The sequence below is a fragment of the Dermacentor albipictus genome, chromosome 3 (assembly GCF_038994185.2).
Source record: "Dermacentor albipictus isolate Rhodes 1998 colony chromosome 3, USDA_Dalb.pri_finalv2, whole genome shotgun sequence".
Taxonomy (NCBI): domain Eukaryota; kingdom Metazoa; phylum Arthropoda; class Arachnida; order Ixodida; family Ixodidae; genus Dermacentor; species Dermacentor albipictus.
The window spans coordinates 81,097,125-81,117,833 of NC_091823.1; the positions used below are offsets into that span (position 1 = coordinate 81,097,125).

Consider the following 20,709-nt stretch of genomic DNA (forward strand, 5'->3'; position numbering starts at 1 on the left):
ACTAAACGATTTTGATAATGCCAACATAACCACATCAATACCACATCTATTTATTTATTGCCTTGTTGGTACTGTGTATATGTTCCGTCTTCTTTTTTGAAATTTTCTTTTTATGTACCTATTACAACTGATGTGCACTTTATTATGTAACTTTCTTATGAAGCTGTTCGACTTTGATGCACGCCCCCACCCCCCACCCTCCCTTATGTAATGCCTTCCGGCCCTTAAGGTTGAATAAATGAAATGAAAATGAAAAATGAAATCGGCTTATATGTATCGCAGCTTGGCGCTACCACTACAGGCACGCTGAATGGCAAAACCAACGACGAAGTTCGTCCTCAACGCTCACCCCCGAATTCGTTCATCCTGAAGTGCGCCCTTGGAATTCGTCCTCCACTCATGGAGGAGGAATGTCGCTCCTGGAGGATCAGATTCGAAATATACTAGGAGAGTCTATGCTCCCGTTTACTACCTCTCCTGTGTATGCAGAATCCGAAGGTCAATTGGAAAGACTTCAAGCGGTTCGCCGATGAGCATCAACAAGATACAGGTGCACCAAATGTATTCAAGTTCAGAAGGAGGCGGGGCGCATTCAAAGGGAAAATCCCGCACCGCATTGATGGGTACACTATAATCTCAAAAGTGGAAATCCCGTTGCGAGTCCTTGGATCCTCGCACGCCTCTATTCCAAATACGGAGAATTCTGCGTGGCTTTCAGTCGTCTCCGCAACAGGGTTACCTTTCTAAGGTCCTTGCCCTGCATGAAGGACGACGTTAATGAGAAATTATGTGCAAGAATTGCTGGCCTACCGTCACTGCCTACATCAATACCACCTGATATTCCGGCATCCAATGGGTGTCGCATGGCTCTCATGTTTTCTATGAAGCTTGAAGCTGCACTCGAGACTTGGAGGAAGTCGTCATCGCCTGTGTCTGGCGGAGTCGCATACAGGGAACCTAGAAATCTCGTCAAGGACGTCTGCAGTATACAGTTGGAGAAATGCAACAAATCCTGGCGCGAAGAAATTATTCTTTGTGAGTGGAAGTCCAGCCGCCAAGTACCTTTCCTTGCGACTTGTAAATCTCAATTAGATTTTGCATCATACCTTCCCATCGATCTCGCCAGTTACATAAGGAAACTATTGGAAAGGATAGTGTTAACGGTGTCTTGTATGGTACTTAGAACGCAATAAGGTATATCCGCATGGAGCAGCAGGCCTACAGTGCGAATGACGCTCCATCGATAACGTGGGTGACTTAGTAACATATGTTCAACATCAAAAGAGCATAAAAAGATATTCGATGTCGATATTTCTTGATGTCAAACGCGCATATGATGTAGCACACCAATGAATCCTCTGTGCTTTCACTGATGGGAGCACCGATGGGCCGTACATTGCGCTGGATTCGCAGCAATTTAAAAGATAGCTACTGCTTCGTGCTTACTAAGGATGGGATGATCCCACCATCTAACCAGCAAAATTTGTGAGTCGCAGAGCGGATTGTTAAGCCCCACGCTCTTGAACGTAACACTGTTGGCCTGTTGGATCATTGTCAAGGACCACCCATCGGAATTCATCTATGACAACAAAATATCTAAATCTGCACGCCTGGCGTGACACTCCCGCAGGTACGAGCGAAACTGCAGAAGGTGGTCACACAAATGTCTTCTTACCAGTGCAAGAAAGGTCAGAAAAGCGCCGCTTCATCGCATTTGCGCGCAAGACAATGACGCTAAGCGATAGTCATAAATGAACAAATAATTACATATGAAATAAAAAGCACATATCCTTGCAGTCATTATAAGCCGCTGTTTGTCTTGGACCACACACGTTTCATAGCTGAAGAAGTTGGCTGCAGTAAACATGTATTCAAATTTGTCGACGGAGAGCCTTGGGGCCAATTTGTGCAATCGATGCTAGAGCTATACCGTGCACTATTTATGGGCTTCCTAACTACAGCCTGTCCGTGCCGAGTAACAACCGTAAAATTAACTATGCCACGCTCCAAGGGCTACAGGCCCATGTTCTAGGGACGTGCATCGGTCTCCCTAAGTGTGCATCCACAGCAGCCACAATCGCCATAGGTCATGTTCAACCTACAGCAAGGCACATTGCAGTGAACAGTATAAGAGTACACATTCGACATGTCGCAAAGATAGCCTTTCATCAACTCGCTTGCCTGCCAACGACTAGGCCACATAAGACATTTAACCGTCTCCTGACTACTCGCGGACCAAAGTTATCATGAATTACGTCCTTGCAGCATGACCTTCTTGCAACTCTGCATTCAGTTCGAGTAATCCTTACCATTCCAGGCGTCAAGAAGTGGGCACAAATGCCGTCAGCAACCATTCCTTACTGTCTGTATTTATTACTTTGAGTTTTTTTTTTTAATTTCTTCCCTCTTACGCTGGCTTCACCTCGCGCAACATTGAAATATATGCCCACTGCGGAGGCAAACTCAGGAGAGGCAGTACTGCGCACCACCTTTTTTTCGTGCATTTGCACGCGATTTGTCACGCTAATATACGGGAACATACACGTCATGTCAAAATGAGCTCGCCTAATGAGCGAAGGCACTCGCACTTGACAGGGGGGCCGAAGACTTTCAGACGTCTCGGCCTGCCTTACTGACCCCGCTGGTGCTTCTGAAGCGTAAAAGAAAAGAAACTCCGTTCTACACTTTCCTTGACTCTTTGGTTTATTTTTCTTTTTTAATGTTTGCTCTTTCACAGCCTCCATATTCGGTGTTCTGAACATGCATGACGACGTAGCTTCCCTATCTTTGGAAGGTCAGGAGAGTTTCTTCTAGATGTATATGCGTTGCCACTGCAATGCCCCTGATGAAGGAAGTTCTACTTCCGGAACTGTTCCCCAAGTTTTCCTTGAGCCTTCATGTAAGTGTTTACACACACACACACACACACGCACGTGGTGCTCCCGAGCGAGATAGAGGACGATCCCATCGAGGTGTCAGCCCCATGATCGCGTCCACCTTCATGGCACGTCGCGGCCCGGCTGTCCGTGCCGATTACGACGTTTGGCTCACGTACATCGTTCTTCCCTCCGAGACACCGAGTTCTTTGTTTCGTTCCTCCTGCTCAGGCGCACGTTTCTTTGCCGCGCCGAACGCTGCGTTGCTCGGCGCTCACTGCGTGATTGGTGGGTGCAAAGTCCGATGCGGGGTGCCTCGTAATATTGTGCTGTGGACTCAGAAGTGTTGTATATGTAACCTACGTCTTTGTGTGACTCAAGAGCATGCCGAGCGAATGAGTGGGCGGTGCGAACGGGGTGCGATGACGCTATGGCGTTCCACTCTTGAAGGCGAAGCTTAAGCGTCCTCCTATTATTTATTTATTTATTTATTTATTTATTTTTATTCGAAGAATCTCACAGGCTCCAGCAAGAGTACTGTGTATGTCTTCGTAAGTGGAAACATTAAAAAGAATGGAAAGAGATAACGAGCATACGAGATGCATACTAAGGTACATAAAACGATGTGACGTTACATAATAGTTAGCGGGACGCTGTATACACTATCGGAATGAATGGCGAAGTACACAGTGTAAGGGTACATCATTTAACACCGTCAAATTTTAGAAAAGTAATGTAAGGGTTCATCTCTTGACAATGCCAAATACAAAAGTTACCGAGAAGCGTGTACATAATTAAGAGAAAATTAATGAAAGCAACTGCTCAGAAGAAATTAGCGGTTACATCATGACGAAAATTAACAAGGTCATGAATGTGGACAACATTGCTAATGGTAACGCTGATGAATTGAAGCCGTTTGTGTGAACAAAGATACGTTTGAAGGAGCTGTTGTTGTGCAAACAGTGAGACGTTCGTAACGGTTGGGAGACAGAGAGAGGATGGTTTGGTGCTGAAGGTTTGTTATTTTGTGAAATAAGCAGATCAGAGCAATCTTTATACCTGACTTGTACCTGAAGGACAGAGAACATTTAATATTAGTAATACTAGAATGACGGCTGTAGTCTTTGGCGACGAAACGCGCGCCGCGATTTTGAACACGTTCAAGAGCGTTGCTTAGATAGGTTTGGTGAGGTGACCAAATTAATGACGCGTATTCAAGTTGAAGACGGACGAATGTTAGATATGCGAAGCGGATTTCTTGCGGGTGAAGGTCATTGGCTTACATTTACCGGTCTTAAGAGACATTTGTCAGCCTGAGCACCAATTACTTGTGAGATCCAGGTCCTGTTGGAGACCAAGATGGTCGGCTGAAGAAGAGATTTTACGGTAGATTACGCCGTCGTCTCCAAAAAGTCGCATCTTAGAGAAAATACCTACCGGCAGATCATTAACGTAAATCAAAAATAACAAGGGGCCCTAAAGACTACCCTGGGGGACGCTGGAGGTGACATCACTAAGAGAAGATGAGAAGGAATTAGTAGCGGTGTATTTACGGAAGGAAAAAACAAAATTCTCACCCAGGATAAATATAAGGAATCTATAGCAGTTGGGTATCATGACGTCATGGATCGAAGTGAACCGGTACTGAAGCCGGCCTCCTCTCTCACGCTTCCTCTGCACACGCTCTGACATTTAGCGGTGAGCTCGCGAAGTCAGCGCGAAGTCCTCTTCCTCTTGGCCGCCTTCCGAAGTGCGTGGCGGGCCGGCGAGTGCGAAAACTAATTATTTCCTTGCAGCCTACGGGCATTTGTAGCCTGGCGATAAAGTGCCCTGCTGATGCGCATGAGGAATCTGCGTGACGCAAGTTCGGTTCCGGCCAGCACCAGATAAATATTAAAAGTTTTTCTTTCCATTACATCGGCGTAAAGAGGCTAGTAGATAGACATTAAGGTGGCCGAAGTAGGCTAAGAATGCTATTCGCATTAAGCAAGTTGTGGCGATGCGTTCATTGCATAAGTGACTAATTTGTGACCAATTTATTCCCCGAATGTCAAATGCTCATATGCGACGCACGGCGCAGTGCAAATGCGCTCGTTGTATACAGCTATACCGTGTTCGGGACGAAAAAGAATGACTGCGATGCTTGTAACTGGAAAAAAGCGGACGGTACACCGCATTTTCCTGCCAGCTCCTTATTATTGCGCTTTCCTTGTTTTTCGGGCGTGTAGATGTATAGCAAGTTGAAATTCAGGCGCATTTGCAATATTTATTTATTTATTTATTTATTTATTTATTTATTTATTTATTTATTTATTTTATTTACTTATTTATTTATTAGAATAATGAAATATTTAAATATTGCCGTGAAAGCGCAATTTGGCCTGTTCAGGTGGGCTACCTGAAGAGGCGCATATATTTCCACGGACAATTGCAATGCCCAGGTGGCTATAATTGAAAAAGAAAACACTAACTTTTTTCATTATTCCTTTTGTTAGACGCTTAAGCGATGAAATTCAGCAGGTGTGTAGTTACGCCTCCCAGTGGAAATTTTAAGACAAGCACCGATACTCACGTGAGCGACTCCATAATGTGGCACGAAATATATTGGCGTTCCAGTTAACAGTTCCACAGTCGGCAACAATAATAACAGCAAGGCAAGTGCATAATTAAGACCATTTCGGAGACCGATATCTTGAAAGATGGCGCTAGCCTCAAGATGTCCGCTAGGCAAATACGACTTCACCACTTCTCGCTTTCACTTTCGCAATTGGAACAAGGGAATAAATGAAAACGCTTATTGGCGCACTATTTTAATAAGCTAGATGGTTGTGCAAGTTGGCCAAGCAAGTAATGCCCGCGTCTTCATTCAATCCTCTTGAACGGACTGAAGTGCGTTGTACTTCATAGGCGATCTTCAAAAAAATTTGTTCCGACTACAAAAAGGAACTACGCAAAGAGGTGGTACCGCTCGCGGCAAAATAGAGATATGGCATGACAACCTTCACGCGCATCTGCGACCACTCTGTGAGAATCCATGCGATGACTGCACTGAGAAGATTGACAATGGCAGCTGTTTTAGAGTGTACAGCACAAATATATTTGGTTGATTGCTTCATACAAAAAAAAACCGACTGGGCAGACGATGGCCGCACGCAGCGGTCGCGAATTGTTATTTTATAAAGATACCGCGTGTGCAAACTGCTACGTGTCTGCAGTAAGCGCAGGGCCAATAATATCGCAATTACAAAATCCCGTTGTTTCGAAGACACTTGCAGAACTTTCCAGCAGGGCGCCTACAGCCAAAATATGAGGATCGCGCCATGTTATCCCTCATACCACGTCAGAGGCGCACTCCCGTAAGATGGCATGGCGATGCGTCCTCCCACCAAATGGTGTCACATTTTGTGTACAGTATCGCAATTCTTTCACTCATACTGATGTGTTTTTATGTCTTATTCTTCTTTTTTTTATCGACACGTAAAGAAATGTTTACCCTAAATGAATTAAATTATGGAGTTTAACGTGCCAAAACCACTTTCTGATTATGACGCACGCCGTAGTGGAGGGCTCCGGAAATTTCGACCACCTGGGGTTCCTTAACGTGCACCAAAATCTAACTACACGGTGTTTTCGCATTTCGCCCGCATCGAAATGCAGCCGCCACGACCGGGATTCAATCCCGCGACCTCTTCTAAGCATCCCAACACCATAACCACTGAGCAACCCCCACGGGTAATGTGTACCTTTCTGTGCGCTTTCTCTTTCTATACAAGTTGGAGTTGACATCGATAACAGAATTTTTTTTCGCAGGTCAACGCAGCCGAAGGTATACAACTCTGCGAGCCAGGCACGTACCCAGGGGGGGGGGGGGCGAAATCAAGTGGCATAACCCTCCCCCCTCCCCACCCACGCCACCACTCCTCACACATTCCTACAGCGCCGCCAGATCAATGTTGAGACTTGGCAGCTGTTCATTGGTCAGCATTATGTTGCCTTTTTCACTCCTTTTAGATGGCGGTAGTTATCGGCATCTCTTGTAATGTGAAGGACAGTTTTCTCGTAGATTCCGCACCCACGCGATTAACTCGAGATGCGCTCAGTTGTTACCATCTATTCAACCGTCACGCGCATAGCTGTTGCTTTTGTTATTTCAACCTTCTTTGTTTAGGCTGATCCTGGGACCAGGAGAGGGATGCGGCTGTTACTCAGCTGGTCTGTACTCTCATGGAACGAGTTGTGGCCAGAGAAAACGCCAATTGCGTTTAACTTATCCCTTTGCTTCATTGTTTCCTTGAGTTACGGCTCGCCGCGACGCTGGCAGATGCCCGGAACCATATACACGTGATATGGGTTAGATAAGGTGGGAAATAAAATAATGTGAAAAAGCGTCCATCAAGAAACGATGCAATAACCCTTAAACCCACAAGCAAGATGACTGTCGCCCGTTACCTCGTCTGTTTTTCCCTAAGTGTATAGCACTTTTCGTGCAAAATTGGCAACTGGAAACAAAAATAGCAAGGAGTTGAGAAATTAAGCGATCTACTAAGGGAGAGAGCCAAGGCAACAACCAAACTGCAAGCAAAAGCGAATAATAACAAATTTAACCGTTGTTCATGAGAATATTTATGGATCAACTTCTTTTTATTTAAAAAGGAAGTAGATAAAACGCCGCCGGAAGAGGAGAAGAATTACTTGTTTTGAATGACACTTCTACAGTTATCGGTCGAACCGCCTCACGTAGCCACTTCTCTGCTGTGCTTATGTGGGTATTTTTCTAACCTTTTGGAGTGAGCGCAGTACGTCTAGAATCGCAGAGTCCTGCGCTCTACGCGGTTGTATGGGACTGGCGGCCGCACAGCGTTACGCGATTCGCGGAACTGTCAAAACTGATCAACAAGGCGAAAATAACTGATATTCGAAACTATAGCATGAGAAAGACGGAAAAGCCGTAAAAAAATGAACGCAGCCTGAAATCAGTAAAAAAGAAACCTGGCATAGGATAAACCATAATGTATGCACTAAGAGATAAGAAGGTTAATATCATCAGCAATCTCGAAGATGTAGTAAAAGCAGCGGAAAAATTCTAAGCTGACCTGTATACAGTACTCAAAGGAGTCACGATAGTTCACTTAGAAACAGTAATAAACAGGATACAGAAACTCTCCTATAACTAGCGATCAGGTCAGAAGGGCCCTGCAAGACATGAAACGATGAAGAGCGGGAGGATAAGGTGGAATAACAGTCGATTTAATCAAAGATGGAGGAGACATAATGCTCGGAAAACTGGCGGCTCTTTTTATGAAGTGTCTATCGACTGCAAGGGTCCCAGAAAACTGGAAGAATGCAGACATTATACTAATCCACAAAAAAAGGAGACGTTAAAGAATTGAACAAATATGGGACCATTAGCTTGCTCCCAGTATTATATAAAATATTTGCCAAAGTAATCTCCAATAGAATAAGGTTAACACTGGATTTTGGCAACCAAGGGTACAGGCTGGCTTCAGGAAGAGATACTTTACAATGGATAATATCCATGTCATCAACCAGGTTAACGCGAAATCTGCAGAGTACAATAAGCCTCTCTATGTCGCTTATATAGATTACAAAAAGGCATTTGATAAAAGGCATTTGAGGCACTACGTACTCAAGGAGTACAGAACGCTTACGTAAAAAGCTTGGAAAATATTGCTACCTGCGTGAGGTATTTGTTTGTTTGAACGAGGCGCGTAGGCACCATCACTCCAGAAAAGAGGAGGAAGAACGAACTGGGCTCGCGCTGTGAATCTAACTGGTCAGCGCTGCACCCATTGTTGTAAACATAATCCGTAAATAGTTTCTCGTCTTACTGACTCGTCTTTCGCGTTAGAATATCTACGAGGTTCTACAGCTACCTTAATTCTACACAAGAAAAGCAGGGAGATACCTATAGAGAAAGGGGTCAGACAGGGAGACACAATTTCTCCAAAGCTATTTTCTGCGTGCTTAGAAGAATTCAAGCTATTAAACTGGGAAGGCTTAGGAGTAAAGATCGATGGCAAATATCTCAGCAACCTTCGGTTTGCCGATGACATTGTTCTAGACAACAACAATGAAGACAAGTTACAACAAATGATTGGAGACCTTAGCAGAGAGAGTGTAAGAGTGGGGTTGAATATTATTATGCAGAAGATGAAGATAATGATAAATAGCCGGGCAAAGGAACAAGAGATCAGGATGACCAGTCGTCCACTAGAGACTGTGAAGGAGTACGTTTACCTAGGTCAATTATTCAGAGGGAACCCTGATCCTGAGAAGGAAATTCACAGAAGAATAAAAATAGGTTAGATCGCATACGGCAGACATTGCCAGCTCCTGACTGGAAGCTTACCATTATTATTGAAAAGTAAGGTGTGCAATCAGTGCATTTTGCCAGTGCAATATGTCCAGTGCCAATGCATTCGCCAGTGCATTTTCCAGTGCATTTTGCCAGTGCATATGGGGCAGAGACTTGAGAGTAAGTTAAGGACCACGCAAAGAGCGATCGAACGAAGATTGCTAGGCATAACGTTAAGAGAGAAAGAGAGTGGTTTGGATCAGAGAGCGAACGGGTATAGACGATATTCTAATTGACATCAAGAGGAAAAAAATGTAGCTGGGTAGGTCATGTAATACGCCGGTTAGATAACCGTTGGACCATTAGGGTTCCAGAATGGGTACCAAGAGAAGGAAAACGCAATCGAGGACGACAAAACACTAGGTGGAGCGATGAAATTAGGAAATTCGCGGGCGCTAGTTGGAATCGGTTGGCGCAGGACAGGGGTAATTGGAGGTCGCAGGGAGAGGCCTTCGTCCTGCAGTGTACATAAAACATGATGATGATGATGATGATGATGATGATGATGATGATGATGATGATGATGATGAAGGTGGTGGGCCCCCCCGAAAAAAATCCTGGGTACGTGCCTGATGCGAGCAGCACGCTAAATCCACAAACGTGGGGTGAGATGTACGGGCGAGTGAAAAGTACCACGGCGCAACGCCCTTTGCCGAACCCGCGTCGCTTCCCCGTCGCGACCGGCAGCAAAATGTTGTATCGTCTGAGCCTGTGGTTCTTGCGTTACGTGCCTGCATTGCTTAGAGACGTGATCTTGCGGCTGACTGGAAGAAAAGCAAGGTTGGTTCTGCAAGCATTTTGGGTGGCTTAACTAGTGATATTTAGACATCCCTGAAAACTTGAACGGGTTATAAGAGACCGTTTATAGTGTCCCTGTGTATAGTGTCCCTCCCCACACGCACTCAGGGCTTACTCTCTCCCTTTCTCCCTCTTTCTATTCCCCTTTTCCCACCCCCAGTGTAGGGTAGCAAACCGGATGCTCTTCTGGTTGACCTCCCGGCCCTTCCTATTCTTCTTTTCTCTCTCTCTCTCTCTCTTGAACGTGTTCTTGGTGGCATTATGCATTATTTATTAGAGCAGACTCCATTCGAAATGTAAAGTAAGTGGAGCGTACATAGAATAGTCCTGCATACAAGTTGACGACATCGGGTTTCCGCGAGGACACAGCTCTTCTGGAAGCAAGTGTTCCTGCGCCTCATCAAAGTCGTCGTCTGCGATGCAGAGTCGGAGGTGCGCAATGCGCGAGCCGTGCAAGCAAGCGCCAGCAGGTGCGGTGGGGTAGAGGGCGCGTATCCCACCGCGCCCACCTTGATCCTCCCCTCGCGTTTATTTCGCACTCGTGCATGGATTTGTAGCGACGGATCTCGGGCTCTAGCGCACTTGAGAAATGACGCTCTTCGAAAGCGAGTGCTCCAGAAGCTCTTGCAGGGCTCGGTCCGGCAGCAGTTTGCAGGGTGTCCTTTCTCCTCGTTTCGATGTGTTTCTCAGTAGCCTGCACGCCGCCCGTCCTGCTTTCACAGATGATTCGCCCAATAGATCTGCGAGGGACCAGCCCCATCACGTAGGCATTTCTTGAACCTCCCTAGTGGTTCCGCAACGTGGAGTAGCAGGAAAGAGTTACGTCAATCACGCCGACCTCTCCAGCTTTATCTCATTAACATTATTCCTTCCCTCCCCCCGTCTCTCTCTCTCTTTATAGTGGTCAGCGTACTTCAGTGGCGATACACAGGCCTACCGATGGCATAACTTCGTGGGGAAAAAAGAGGGGAAAGGGTGGACAAGGTGGTGGTGGGGCTGAGGAAAGCCTTCAATCTGTACTCGTAGTGACCCCTTTATAGTTGTTCTTGCAGATATTGTTTAAAGCTTTGCGGCTGCTCTGCCACCTACTCCCTGCTCAGCCTCCTTACTTCACGCGGCTTCACCATTAGTCTGCCTCTCTATAAGCAAGGGGTGTAGTATGTGTGTCAACTTACCAGGTAACTTAAACCGCAAAACATTTCGAAGGATACAAGGCGACAACAAACATTTTTTTTCAAAGTCCTAGCTACCAGACACTGAGATAAGAGAACAGAAAAGGCAGAGAGGTTTATCGGAGGAATTCCGGTTGGCTACCCTTTCCTGGGGAAAGGGAAGGAGTGATTGAAGCGTGAAATAGCAAAAAGAGAGAGAGCTCACGCGCACAGTATCACACACAGGCCCATTGGCTCCAGTAAAGTCAATAAAGCTCGTGTACGTTTGTTTTTTGACGATGAGTGACGCCCAGGATGTGTGCCTACCACCACGAAGTTACGTGCCCAGAATGGTGGTAACGTAGGAAACTGCAGTGTGCAATTTTTTTCGTGGGTCCTTAAGCTGCACGTGTCGGTTGGAAGGAAATGAGAAACCATATTATGTAGGGATTCTTCTCTACCGAGTCTATTCTTTCATCATCGCCCATCGCACAAGTGACCGATACCGGCAATAATGTAGGCGTGGCGTCTTGACAGCCAGTGAAAAACTACAAAAATAATGAAAAGTCAGTATAATCGTTACTTGATAGATATTAAGTTCCTTTCACAGGTAAAGCACTGTGAAAACGTTTGTAAGCAGATGTTCTTGTAACTGTCGTATTTTGATTTTTAAATGCGATTTTAGCATAATGGCATCTTTTGCAGCACAACTCCATATCTTGTTGCAGTAGTTCTCAGTAATATCTTCGTAATGCATGTTTTAGCATCAGTTGCAAGTATCACTGATCGCATTTTCTTTTTGGATAAGACTGAATTCTTCAGGTATTCTTTATTTTAACTAAGAGTATGGCACCACAATCTTCGCTAACACACAGAACGTTGTTCAGCCATGACGACTTTAAATGCTGGGTGCACCCGTAAATTGGCGTACATCAAAGCAGCTGTATATATAAAAAAATAAATGATTGTTATCAGACCAAGAAGGTTTAATGAACCTTACGCTTGAAAAACCCCTCACATACCTACGTTGTTTGTTTGTTTGTTTTTGTCTGCGACGCCTCGTCAGGCTACTATGTCGGCAGTTTTTGAGCGTAAAAAGTACTAATGTGCACCAAATTTGCAATAAGCGAATAAACGCGAAACGTAATCTCGTGACTGACAAAAGGGTCTACGAAATGAGCAAGTAAATTTGGGGAACAGTAAAGCAGCCGATTTAATTATTCTTCTTTACAGTCTAGTTGACCTGTATCGCAAGGCTGTTAATGGCATGGACGCCACGAGCTTTTACACCACCAACAGCTGGCTGTTCCGATCAGACAACGTCGTGGGACTGATCAACGATCTGCCTCCAACAGACCAGCAGGTGCGCTCTCCGGTGTGTTATGTCCTAGCTTATTTTGCTCGAAAACTATAACGAATACCACGATGACGGGTAATTTCGGTTACTGACAGACTGGGTGCAGAAAGCAAAATCACACCGCCGGCACATGCATAGTGATGAATAGTGGTAGAAGAAGGAATGTCGCTGAAGACAGTGTTTCGACAAGGGCAAGTCTCTTTGTTGACACGTGGGTTGCCGCAACCCTTCTTGTTCTATTGTTTTCATCGCTTCAAGCATTCGTCTTCCTGTGAACTTATGCCTTGTTTGACCACTGGCACCTGCAGCCACCGTACAGCTCTCACGATCAAGACCCGAGTTCACAGAACTGTTATAATGCTAGAACTGTTCGTAAGTGCAGGTGTCAGCCAATCGCGACATCGTACGTACTGTGTGTTCCATAAATATGAGCGCGAGGTCTACAGAACTGTTTCAGCTGAACCGCTCGATGACTATTTACGCCCAAATTTGTCTCACGGGGAGCATGTTTCCAGCTGGTTAACTATTAATACCACGTTTTCGAGCAATTATTGTCCGTATTGTTCACAATAAAACCTAAGAGCGCGTTGTCTGCAGCGAAAGGCAATAAAAGAGATGTAGATTTCGGCTCAACTAGGATGCCTCGATACCGCGCTTCTCCGTGCAATGTGATGACACGTCCAGTTGCACCACCGCATAGTGTCTGAAGGCTCGTAGACGCACCATGATGGATAGCGATAATTTAGTTTCAGCGATCAATGATAGAGTAAAAGTTAGTTATTTTTGCACATTGCATGCCACGTGAATTGCAGTATTTACATCTCACCTTATTATTGTCTGTCAAACGTTTACAGTAAAGGTATGTGCTTGAATAAGTTTAGAGCCCGGCAGATATAACTAGTCGTTTTTCCTGCGATTTCGCTTGCGCTCACAAACGTGCTTCCTAAACAAGGTTTACGCATGTGATGTATACTTCGGGTGTAGGTGTAGCCCTTCGAAGAGACTGACGCAACCTGTCACACCCAGCGCATAGCAACCGTAAAGCTATAGCCACGGAAGGCACAGCACACCTGTCAAAGGCTATAAGAGGAAAGGAGGCGAATACGGCAGCTTTACCAATAACCGAAGGTGCTGTAGTTATCGAGATTCGAATCGTGTATGTGGAAAATAATAATCATAAAGAGCGCCTGAACGAAAACAGTGTTGCATTATCAGAGACAAACTTCATAAGTGAGAAGCAAGTTCACGGGGGAGGTTTCGATCGCAGGCGCGACAGATAAATTTCAAAGTGTACTAAATTCAAAAACTCTGGCGTTTAGAGTGTCTAGGTGCACGTTAAATTAAGGCGCACGTGAAGATTTACGCGGTGTACCATAAATACAGCGAGCCATTTGAAGCGTTTCTTTTTGTACCTTTGAATTTTTTTACGTTTCTCCACGTCACTTCTTCAAACATTTTTGTTATTTTCTTCTACATCTCGACCGAGTTTTCTGGCACACTATAGACTGCATTGACCCACAATCTCGACACTGAGCAACGCCGGACACCTTGCTTTCGAAATCGCCAAAATTCTTTGAAAAGTTCCCGCGAGATTGTCCACTGAGTTTTAAGCGTTGCAGACTTAAGGACTGACTCTGACATGCTCATGCTGGCTCTGTGGCCACTTTTCACCTTGAGGAAATGGTGAGAAAGAGGATCGAACGCCAGCCACGGATGTCATCAAAAGGATAGCCATGGAGCCGAGTGAATCGGTAACAACCTTGAGAAGAGCCATGCGAAGGAACTTCGATGTTTCCCTACAAGTTCCAGAGAATACATGTACTGACGGAGGTGCTGACAAAGGAGAGAGCTAGAGGAAAGGTTAATGATACGAAATAGAGAGAGGTCGGCCTGAAGCACGTTCCTCTAGACAGCTACCCTGCGCTGGGGAAAGGGGAAGAGGGAAAGAAAGAGGAAAGAAAGAGGCGCATGATGGGTGACAATGACGAGAGGAGGATGATGTAAAACATATAGCAAGCAATTTGGTCTGCTCAAAGCCTACAGTCCAAGCCCGTAGTTTTTAAGAAGTCAAGTAAGGGCTGGATGGCCTTAAAACTCTATTTAACGTCGGGCCAATGGTAAAAATAACGCCTTCCGACAACGGTGGGCTGTCGAGGCGCCTAAGGTCAATGCTCAACTTTTGTCGCGCTTCCACGTACTGAGGGTAGTCACGCAGCACATGACCATTCACATAGCACAGCTCACAGTCTGGAGACTCGGTGCACCGCATGAGGCGCAAGGATCGATGTGAAAAATCCAGGCTGCTGTTGGCACGGGCCCTGAAGGGGGAACACTTGGCAACTGGTTTCACCGATCAGAACATTTTCACGGTAGATGTCCCGCAGAACACTCAGAACTCTGACGTAGTACTTCTGCGGAAACCCGCAAGGTGGAGAGAAGTAATGAATAAAGGGAAAATCAGGCATCCACCCGTTCGTAGCAATTGCTACAAAGGAAACCCATACGGGTTCCTCGAAAGAATGGCTCATAGTTGAAGAAAAATACGTCCTGGTCCGGGACTCGAACCCGGGACCACCGCCTTTCCGGGGCAGCCGCTCTACCATCTGAGCTAACCAGGCGGCTAGCAGATGGCAGGGCGAAGTGGAATTTGTCGACAACACGAAGCAAAGGCAAGAGTTTGACGTAGTAGTTCTGCGGAAACCCGCAAGGTGGAGAGAAGTAATGAGTAAAGGGAAAATCAGACATCCACCCATTCTTTCGGGGAACCCGTATGGGTTTCCTTTGTAGCAATTGCTACAAACGGGTGCATGTCTGATTTTCCCTTTATTCACTCAGAACTCTCGTATGCTTGGCCCGATATGAAAGCTTGCGAAGCAGCAAGTTGGACAGTTTTTCAGAACTCGCATCTGGCGTCTGTCGTCACTTGAGGTGGACGGGATGCACTTCGATAGTTTCTTTCATTTTTGGTGGAGAGGGGGGGGGGGCGAAAAACTCAGAGAAAGTGCAAAAATTGACACTGAAACATACCTTAAAGCTATTCTGTGGCCTCATTCACAGCCCTGGTCCCCGTTCGAGTTCAGCAAACAGTCTTTGAATTTGTAGCAGTGTGGTGCCCCGGCTAATCAATCAAACAGCAAATCGACACCACAGCAGCGAAGTCGCGCCCTCGTGCCCGGCTTCATTCCAGGTGAAGAGTGGCCGACAAATTCCGCCTACTTAAACACAATCAACTCTTATGTGGGGCTGTTCTTGTAGAAGTCCGCACCCATCAGCAAACCAGCGTGGTGTTCCTGAAAGCATCGCTTGAGGGATAATAATTCCCCTGAGGACACCTGGCGGGTCGCGAGTGAAGCACACTCAGATCATTCAAAGGCAATTATCAAGACCAAGAGCAGATATGTAGATCGCATTGCTTGTATATCGCGTAAATATCCTGCAACAGATTTTCTGAGATTTTGTCACTCTCAACCAAAATTTTAGGCACAAATCTTGACATTATTCATAGCACACCCTGTAGGTGTACGTTAAAGAACCTCAGGTAGATAAAAAAATTTCCAGACTCGCCCACTACAGCTAGCCTCATAATCCGGTATTGGTTTTGGCACACAAAACCCCTGAATTATACTTTTAAATATTTGTAAAGTATAGCAACGCACGATGCATAACCTCTAAGCACTGATATATATACAACATCGTTGTAGACATAGCCTAAAGTATAAGCTCATGTGTTCGGCTTGTGAATATTTCAGACGTGTTAGCCAAGTATAGGGCCTAAATGTTCCGCTGGAAAATACATTTGTATTACGTTATATTCCTAGATATGAGTACAGCGTTATGAAAAAAAAAGCAGCAGAGTGACACATCTCACCAAAAGAAATGAAACGTTTACTGCCAAAATATATAGCTGTCACTTTAGTGAAACTACAGGGAGGCAGCCTGGAAATTATTGAGGTGTAGTTCCAAGCAGCTCACGAATGCGTCCGCCTGTCTTATGCCACAGGAAGCCATAAACATAAATTTGAGCGCATTGACAGAACAAATACTAAAGTTGCGCACTTGCCAAAGCATGAAAACATGTCGTTCCAAGTTCACAATCTGCAACGATTTTATGGCCACATCCATCCTCGTTACATCCGTCTGGTACAACATGTGCAAGTAAATGCTGAGCTGCAATTACAAAACTCCCCAGCAATTTTTTCACAACATTTGGATGCTCAGTGAACACTATTATTCTAAATAACACATTAAATCTGAGCAACTTTCCCGTCGACTTGATTAAATGCCTGGGACGGCAAATGCCTAGGGTTTAGTAAATTTGTTAAACCCTGTTTCACGCGAAGACACAAATGTAAGGCATCGTGGCGTACATGAACAAGTCTTTTTTTTTTCCTGCTCGCTTTCTTCTGTGTTCCGGGTCGCAGAGAAATCTAAAACACAGGCGCCGCTTTTCCAATGCGTTGGTACCCGACGCTGCGCAACAACGGGGCACGATGAAGCGTTTCTAGCTGTGAAACTATCACCCACATTCATCTCACGTCACGATCCCGACAGGCCAACTCGGCGAACACGTCCGCGGCGCCGGGCAAACGCCAGGCAACGCGACAGCGCCTGAGTAATGCTGTAACGACCACTGCAAGAGCTCCGCCACAGTATGGCGACTGTGCGGCGCGGGCCTGGTCAAAGGACGTCACCGTGTCCCTGCCCTGAACCAAGGTAAGGTTGCCCTGAACGGGCCGGAGGCAGCGATTCTCCAAAATTACAAAATCGAGGTGCCGGCACGGTGCCGGCCTGCTACAAAACAGTGGTGCTGCGTGTCGCCGTCATAGTGAAAGGCGCGTTTCACCATAGCTATGACAGATGGCGCCACCTTTCTACAGTTTGCTAGATTCTATATTGCACTTTGTTCCTCAGCGGCAAACGCGACTTTTTTTTTTTTTCAATGCCATCACCGCAGACAATTGTTATGAAATATATATATATATATATATATATATATATATATATATATATATATATAGCCGTGACTGGTAAGATTGGAAGCGAGCGTACGCGTTCAATGGCGGAATTTTGAGAACCACACCTCAAACGGGAATATGCCTTAATGCTAATAAAGGTGCATGTGTGGCGCCACCTGAATGGCTGTAAGCTTTAAAGCGTTACATAGTTATTCTCATGTTTCTTATGCCTATGTGACCCTAGTAACAAATCAACATAACACCGAACCCCCGAGTATCGCATGTTATATACGAACAGTGACACCGTCTTAATTAGGAATATGAGCGCGAACGACCATTGAAGATTCTCTAAAGATCTGAAGCAGCTCCTGTATTATTATTATTATTATTATTATTATTATTATTATTATTATTTAATTGGGCGCCCAGAACTGCCATAAACGAGCACGGCTATCCCGATCACGGTTAATGGTCTGATGACGCGTCACGTGATCTCTGGCGTACAGGCTTCATATTGAATAACTTTTCTTCGACATTTGATTAGAGTGATTTAAAGATGTTATTTTTCAGCAATACAATTGTCATATTTGAGAGTTTTAACTTGTAAGACTGCGTTTTGCACGTGTAGGTTACTTATTTTCGATACTCCTGCTCTCAGTTGTCAGCATGCCTGGCGGGCAAAGATCTACATTAAAAAGTCACAATTAAAGGTCACGAATGGGTAAATATAAAATAAAATTAAGTCCATAGAACGAAAAGGTAAAAAAAAAGTTCTTCATGAACAAAAAAAATGTTTCGACTAACGAACGTTGGTTTACATAATTAAGCGGAGTACAAGTTTACGCGAATGGACTTTGGAACTATACGCTTGCATATACAAAAAAAAAGAGAGTATAAGAAAGGAAGAAAAGGCGTGAATGGTGTTAATGGTGTTTCAGGTGTTAATGTATGTAGACTGCCATTTCACATTGCACAAATTATGATAAAAAAGTACATGTTAAATTCGTGCTTCACCAGAAACGATTCCGCCGGTTTAGACGGGAGTATATAGCACGCTGTCCATTTAACGGCAGCGAACATCTCGGGAAAGAATGAATTTGACAGCTTACACCTGAGGTATATAGGAGGTCGCCTGTAGGGCAATCTTCTTTTCACGAATAATTCTTTGCATGCGCAGCTTGCGACACAAATATTGAATGAAAGAAAAAAAAACACCAATAAACGTTAAGATATGGCTTTTGGTCACTCGCTGACAAATGGCACTATGCTTCCCTGATGCAATAAGTCAGCAGTCATGAATGCAAAGATTTCTTGCAGGATTTTCGGTCCGTTTAATACAAAGCACGAGCTCCTTTGTTCTTGTATACGTGTAAGAGCTGAGTGTCTGCATTCATTATATCCGAATAACGCTACAGTACTGATATCACTATTCATACAGTTGTTCAGCCATGACGTCCGGAAGTTGGATTGGTGCCAGTATTGGTATAACTACGTGACAGGCATTCGCAAGTACCTTTTGAAGGTCGACGACAAAGAACTCCCTCAAGAGCGTTAAGAAATCTGAGAAGGTAAGCGTACGAATCAGTTCATTGTTATTCGGAAGGCGGACTTTCAGAATTTTCTTAGGGAAGAGCCCTACTACGTCCAGCGTATAGAAAATATCTGAAGCGAGCATCGCAGCTATAAGTTCAGACACTCGAAAAATTTTAAAGAAACACTTGGTAATTGCGTACAAGCAGCATGCAGTCAAAGGAACGAGAGTGTATGCAATAACCGATATCACCGATCGCGTGTTGCCAATGTAAAGTTCGCGAGCTGCTTTAGACCGACTTCTTCTAGGTGAGGTAGGAATTCCGAAAAACAAATTTATGTATACGCACATTATATTCTGCGACAGAAGCTTACGGGACGCGGGTTTCACGGCAATGTTGCTTTTCTGATACCTAATATCAAGACGCTTTCGACTCCATTAATCACTGTGTAGAGCTCAAAGACTACTGCACTCTGATACACCGAATTCGAGGCTATGGACCTAGGCTTCGCGGTGATTCAGCTTTTTCGCACAGCCCGTGTCGCGTAAGCTTTTGTGGCTCACCGTATGGACTTTATACCGCTTTTTTTCTTCTTGCTTTCTTTTTTATTTTGTTATATTTTTACGTACTGCCGTATTAGTGCGGAGTTGAGAGTCAGGAAAATCATCGGAGGCCAGCTTAGTGTTCCTTAGTGAAGCGAAGAGCCAGTCAACGCGGCTTTGTCAAAACAAGTTTGCGGTGGCATAAAAAATTGAACCGTAAGTAGAAAGTTCAGCCGAAACCTGTTTTTCGAGCTTTCCGCTGTGCCTCAAGGCGTATATAGCGTTACACTGCTGTTTTTTTTTATCTAGTGGCCGTGATCGCGTTCACCTGCGGAGCACGAGGTCACGGATTTAGTTTGTGGTAGCTACGTTGCACATGGACTGAAGAGGCCGACATGCAAAGAAGTTTCTCTGCATGTTGAAGAGCTGTAGGTATGGCATTTCTGGCCCGGACGTCGCAACAGCACGCAGGTGGAATGCAAGTTTCGTTTCCGCGGCTACAGCGTGCGGCTGCAGCCGATAAGGTGTCCTCAAGATGACGTCACGAGGCGGCGGACCAATCACGTGCAACGAAGGCGCCCACGACATCCTTCGCGGCGGCTGCTCCAGTTTATTCAATAAATGAGGTGTTTACGCAAAGCTTAGATCATTTATTATGCGATAGAGTAATTATGGAAGCTAAAGCCAGCCAAAAATTTTGCCTAAACTTTTCTTCTAAATTTGCTTGATGTTTTCCTTGGGATTGGTGTTTTACGGTGACGAGCCCTGGAATGTTAGGCAGTGGAAGGAAATGGCAGTGGAATGCAATTTTTACGATGGCCCGGCCGACTCTAGCGAACAAAGTAAGTTGGTGTCAGAGAGGGCCATTAAGGAGTACCACATACGTAGTGTCACATGCGCAGTGATAAAGGTTTGCCTGCCGGTTGGTTTAGAACCAAACATTTCTCGGCACAGCAGCCCGATGCTCTACCCCTTACACTACCCAGTGACCCAAATAGACGGGAAGACGGTTATAAATATCGGAAAGTGTGTAAAGTTTATTAAGAATGCTCATTGTAAATAATAATACACTCTATACGACCGCATTCCTTCCCTCTAACAAACTGATATTCACCGCTGGGT

The 20,709-nt window shown here is 45.1% G+C and overlaps 2 long non-coding RNA genes and 1 other non-coding gene across 3 annotated transcripts in view; 1 reads left to right on the forward strand and 2 right to left on the reverse strand.

The window, feature by feature from the left end:
* LOC139057431 (uncharacterized) overlaps positions 1-20,709 on the reverse strand; it is a 327,910-nt gene that overhangs the window by 153,809 nt on the left and 153,392 nt on the right. The window lies entirely within an intron of this gene.
* TRNAS-GGA (transfer RNA serine (anticodon GGA)) lies at positions 15,102-15,176 on the reverse strand. The gene has a single exon. It is a non-coding gene; the product is annotated as a tRNA-Ser (tRNA).
* On the forward strand, positions 17,110-20,189 carry LOC139057859 (uncharacterized). Its single transcript, XR_011513047.1, has 3 exons — positions 17,110-17,271; positions 18,952-19,081; positions 19,897-20,189. It is a non-coding gene; the product is annotated as an uncharacterized lncRNA (long non-coding RNA).